The 5,948-nt window shown below is 40.0% G+C and overlaps 1 pseudogene; it reads left to right on the top strand.

Moving 5' to 3' along the window:
* Positions 1 to 1,727: 1,727 nt before the first annotated feature.
* Positions 1,728 to 2,726, top strand: LOC149152145 (casein kinase II subunit alpha pseudogene; annotated as a pseudogene).
* Positions 2,727 to 5,948: the final 3,222 nt, after the last annotated feature.

The following is a 5,948-nucleotide window of genomic DNA, read 5'->3' as shown; positions in this document are numbered from 1 at the left end:
AATATTGGAGGAAATTTTTTATGACCCTCAGGCAGAGGAAAAGCTTGCTCAATTTTGTAATTCCTTGCAGCAGTTTACTTCAAATAATGATCATAGTAGTGAGGAAAATTACATTGTTTGTGAGCATCATTCAGAAAGGTAGTTGGATAGCATATCAAATAAATTTGGTGTGGCTGAAGATAAGTTGCCTAAAGATACAGAAAGTTTTGAGAATCAGCAAACTAACCATGTGTTTTTTGACCCTATAGCTGAATACATGGAAAAGATTTACTGTTCAGGCGGCTTCCAGTTATATTTTCATGTTGAAGAACAGTTACACCTCATGCTGCCTCGGTTACTTCAGTATCTGATTTATTTTTGTTTCAAGCACAGCCAAAGGACTCAAATGTCAGATAAGATAAATGATTGGCTACATTGGAAATATCATGTTGCTTGAGCTACAAGTGGAGCTTGCAGCTGATAGGGTAGGTAGGTATAGGTAAATGCAAATAAGCTCAAGGTCAACTGAGCATTTTTCAGTAGATGTAGCTTTCATTCTCCTACAGTCATGCTTGTCAAGCAAATTTCTGTTTGTTCTAAATGGATAAGGCACTGGACCTGCGAGTTCTTAGTGTACCACAAGGGCACACTATCCCAAGTGGAGCCACTGTTATCACTGAAAATTCTGTTGCCAATTTTTTTTAGCCTAGCTTAAAGACAGGGTGTTTTCGCAGCGCATGAATTCTTTTTAGCAGTTTCGCAGCGCTACCTGTTTAGGTGGTTTCGTAGCGTGCTACGAAACTGGGGTTTTGTTCGAATCCATAGCAATTGTCATGCAAAATAGCTCTGGGGTGGATGCATTTTACAGGTGGCATGTTCTCAAGCTCCTGCATGTGTGCTTGTCATCAGTTCTAAATTTGAATGGAAAAGTCTGAAGTGATTGCACTACCGAGTTCCTTAGTGTAGCGTTCTGTTTTTCAATGCAAAGTGATGTACTTTGAACAGGTACTTGAACTTCTTAAAAAGAATCCTGAATGTCTATCAGATTTGGAATCATCTAAAGAAGGCCGTGATGAAGCTGATATAAATGAGGAAGTGCACTACCTGATTCGAGATCTGGTAATGCATATGCATGAACAGGAGCAAGACCTAAAGAATAGAATTTTGGTTTTCCTACCAACATATCGGTCCCTGGAGCAGCAATGGCTGTTTGTAAGACATTCTAGGAGGTGTTTCAAGGTCCTTGAATCTGGAACACTTACTCTGAACAAGCTAAGCGTTGATAAAAATCTTATTGAGGTATTTGTGAAAGATGTGGACAAAGACCATGTGGTTTTGCTTGCAGCTAGAGCCTCCAGAACTGAAGATCAATATGCCATTGATGCTAATGGATCAGCTGGTTCTTCGTATCATACAAAGACACTTATAGCAAATTTTTGTGCAATTCTGTTTTGGCAACGGATTTTGAAGGACTTAACATCAGCAGAGGATTTGAGTAAACAGCTAGGGTAGCTTTTCAGTGAAGAGCAGATTTATTGGATTGATCATTGCCTTGGAAAGGAATTAGTGCAGAATCTGTTAGTAGTTCGATGCGCAAACCCCTTTGGAATCGAGATAACATTGATAACGTTCAGATTGTCTTTAGGGAAGATTTTGGAACAGAAGGTTGAGGTGGATACTCTGATGAACACGGGATTATTTGTGATATCATTCAAAATCATCTACTGCAGATTCTTTGTTTGATATTTATGGAGAAGCCAGTTTTTCTTTACCCTGAGCACGCTCGGAATGACAAAGTCAAGGTCCTTGAATCTGTTCAACCTATAAGAGCTGAAGATGTAGTTCTTGGACAGTATACCAACAGAGGAGAAAATAAATCTTGTCAATCAGATCGAAGGATTTCCATGAATTCGCTGATGCATTGGAAGCTGTGAAACAGAGAGGTGTTATGGTCGCGGTTGCATCTGCTGATGATGTGGCGCAAGGGCTGAAGTTATATTGACAGATGTCGTTAAAGATGAGTTTGCATTAAATAAAAAAAAACAAATGGAGGCAGGTTCTAAGCCGGTGCCTCCCATTGCAAAGAAGGTGAAGCGCCTTTTGTTTCATAACTCAATAATTCAGTTACGACAGCTCTTCCAGCATGTAATTTTCGCATCTCCAGCAAGAAACCGAAACAGAAAAGGCAGAGGGTTTTGAGATCGATTCACCTTATTTGCACTGCAAAAGTGATCAGGAAGACTATGAGGTTGTGCGAAAAGGGGGCAAGTACAACGAGGTTTTTAAGGGTGTCAATAGCATTAACAATGAGCGATGCGTTATCAAGATCTTGAAACCTGTCAAGAAGAAGAAGATCAAGAGAGAGATCAAAATATTACAAAACCTTTGTGGAGGTCCAAATATTGTGAAGCTGCTTGATATAGTTCAGGACCGGCAATCTAAAAACTCCTAGCTTGATTTTTGAATATGTAAACAACACAGATTTCAAAGTCCTTTATCTGACATTATCGGATTATGGTATTCGATACTATATTTATGAGTTTTTAAAGGCTTTAGATTACTGTGACTCCCAGGAAATCATGCATCATGATGTTAAGCCACACAATGTCATGATAGACCATGAGCACAGGAAACTTCGTCTCATAGATTGGGACCTTGCAGAATTTTATCATCCTGGCAAGGAGTATAATGTTCGGGTTGCATCAGGGGTTTCACAGTCAATAAGATATGTATGCAGGGCCTCATGAAAGGGTAGGTGCAATTTGCATGAGTCAAGTACAGTGAGAAAATAGAAATAACAGCACTTTTGAGCCGAAAGAGTTCAAGGAATGATTCAGAATTGTGTGTATGGCAACAGAAGAAGTTGATAAAGTCTTCTTGTTGATTGTATTGGATGGGAAGACCAGCATCATAACATACAACGTTTATGCCTTTGGATAAGACAGAAAATTACATTAACTGTAAGAAATAGCAGCAAAAGGAGATGTAGGTTCATGATGTTTCTGTGCATACATCGGTTTTGGGAAAACCACATATTCTATATGATTATAATGACAGATCTCAGAAGGTTGATTAAGACACTCAGGCTCTCAGAGTTATAGCCAAAGTTATATTGGACTGCCTTGTTTATATACCTTCAGAATTCCGCACCTTTGCTGCAAATATATTTTGGTCAGGGTTGAGTACTTTAACAGCAAATGCATCTCAAGTACTATTACAGGAATGTGCTGGCTATCATGAATGTGTTATGCTGCATGAACTCGGTTTTTCCATGGGTACTATTAATTGGATAAAGGATTATCAACTTTGTTCACTTGATGCAGAACATTCTAGCATGTCTGAAGAATGCCGTGAACTAAACAGTACACAAGCAAAGATTACAGCAGAAACTGAAGAATGGCAACAACAGCTATTCAATTTTGTGAGGAGTTTAGAGGAAGACTGTGTTTTTTAAATCACACAGCAGTTTCGTAGCGCACTACGAAACTGCTGTAGGTGATGTTTTCAATGCAGAATAAACAGTTTGACCGGGAATATTAGAAGAGAGACACATGTACATCAATACAGCCTACAACACATCCAAGATGTGGCAGTACACTCTATTTTGGTTAATTAAAGGTTAAAAGCATACTCCTTTGGATTCGAATATGTTGAGGCAAACCAAGGACCGACAAGCAGGAACAGTTTCTTATATTTCAGGGTGTTGGAAAACATGTTATATTAAAGGCCAGCAAGCAACTGCAGACACCTGTCACAGCCAAACTAAAAGAAGCCATTTGTCAGAGGATGAGCCTATTCTCTCCTTTTTCTCGTAGGAGCACCATCTTGGTTGTAATAAATGCCATTTCCAGCATGATGTAGAATTAGAGTTTTAATTGTTTTAGGACTCTTTGTAATTACAGCTCAATACTTTATGTATTTAATGAGTTTGTTTAAAAATAGATAAGGGTAGTTAATGATAGGTCATCGAGCTCCCCTCGTGCTTGAGGAGGAGACTCGAAGTAGTTTAGTATGTTTTCCTATATATAGTGAAAGCTCTGATGTAATTGGGGTTGGAGATTTATGAAAAAACAGAGTTTTTATATTGGCTAATGTAAAAGACTTTTGACAGTAATATAAAGATTACTTTTTCTTCCCAAGATTCATCTTGTGTTCAATGCTCAGAATATATGTGGCTTTGCCTTTATCCTTTATGTTTTACAGCTCACTAAATATGCAATCACTCTGAATTCACCTAGTGCTCAGACTTCCTGTGTATATTTATGAGTTGAGGTTCTTTTTGAGAAATGTTCTGAGTGTTTAAACATTATATGCCTTGGCTTCCATGATTGAGTAGTTAATAGTTTACTGCAGAGGTGTTTGACTCCATGAGCCCAATGGAAGAAGTGTTATTTTGTTGTTCCAACCAGCTTATTTTCATGTACTGTTTGAAGAGTTAGCCATCTTTTCTTGTTCTTAATTCATATCAAAAATCTGTGAGAGAGCCCTCTCTGACTAAGGAGGCTAAGCCTTAGTCTAAAGCTTGGTTTGAAATAGTTGCATGAGATCTTGCTAAGTAGCAGCCCTTAGTACACGATTTTGTGATAACATATCCTTCGCGGAAACCTACCCTATGCCCAAGGTTTTCTTGTTGAAACAGACCAGGGTGCATGCCCCCTGGGTTTCAGTCATGTCCTCCCGAATCACTCGCGCTCATCAGGTGGACGGACTGGGGATTGATGAGACATTCCTTGCATGAAAAGACCATTCAGGGATGGTATCTGACTATTTGCTATGTGTGAGCTGGGGAACGAAAGTTGGTCTACGAGATTGACCACTCTTCCTTCATGCGAAAAACACATTACTCTAAAGAGCGAGGAGACAATGGCTCCCATGCAATAAATATAGTCGCGTCCCAGGAGTAGATTATAATCTAGGGGTCCTTGGACTACCATTACATTCATGTGAATGGTTTTCCTTCTCAATGTTATCGGCACATTGGGAAGGATCCCTAACGGTCGACTGGTTCCTTTGTTAAAGCCTGTTAGATTTCTCATCTCAGGAAAAAGCGATGGCGAACCAAGCACTTTCCAAGCAGTTGAGGAAAGGATACTCACAGAATCCCCTTCATCTATGATGGTATCGGCCATGACCATTCTGTATATTTGTGCAATGATTCAAAATGGTACACTAGCCAGTAAACGTGGTCTGCCTAGTAGATTCCAATCGAAGGAAACAACTAGGTCGCTTGGAGGTGGGACTGAATAGACGGCCGGATATGACTCTGACGAACTTCCTTCCTGCAGTAAAGGAATGGGTAGGCTGCCCCCATGTTCATCGGAGTCTGTGTTTACGAAGAGAATTTGAACGATGTCGTTCTTGTTCTCTCCGGCGCCTGTATCATCTGAAGATGGACCTTCTGAAGGCAAGACTGGGTCAACTGCCACCTCGACCTTTTGACTTTCGTCTGGTGTGGATTTAGATGGTTTATCTTCAATGATAGATGCTTCGACCGACCAAAATGGTGTGTCAGTCGGATTTTCAACTAGTGATGGACTTGGCAAGGGTTTCTTATATCCAGGAGGAAGCCGTAACGGTGAAACTAGACGTCGTCCAAAACTCTTTTAGCCTCATCTAGGAAGGGACAACGGTGGACGACGTGATCGCCTTCACAAAGTTTACAAGGGAATTTACTTTTCCTTTTCTATCCCAACACTTCGATTTCACTAGTTGACAGTGTACTTTCAACATGATCATCAGAGGTTGTTGACATCGGATTGTGCAAACGAGGAGACCAGTCCCTTAAGATCCGAGGGATGCAAGGACAATCTCGATAATAGTGATCTCCTTTGCAAATGACACATGGAGATTTAGGCTTTGAAAACACAGTGTGTGAATTTTCACTAGATGATGCCTTGTTTCCCCTTTTCACCTTTGGCTCCTTCTTCTTCTTCTCTTTCTTCTCCTTCCCCTTCTTCTCCTTCTTAGTT

This window comes from Pinus tabuliformis, chromosome 9 (assembly GCF_031772625.1).
Source record: "Pinus tabuliformis cultivar Carrire ecotype Pingquan chromosome 9, CPIR1, whole genome shotgun sequence".
NCBI lineage: Eukaryota > Viridiplantae > Streptophyta > Pinopsida > Pinales > Pinaceae > Pinus > Pinus tabuliformis.
This window is presented reverse-complemented; position numbering and strand designations above follow the sequence as displayed.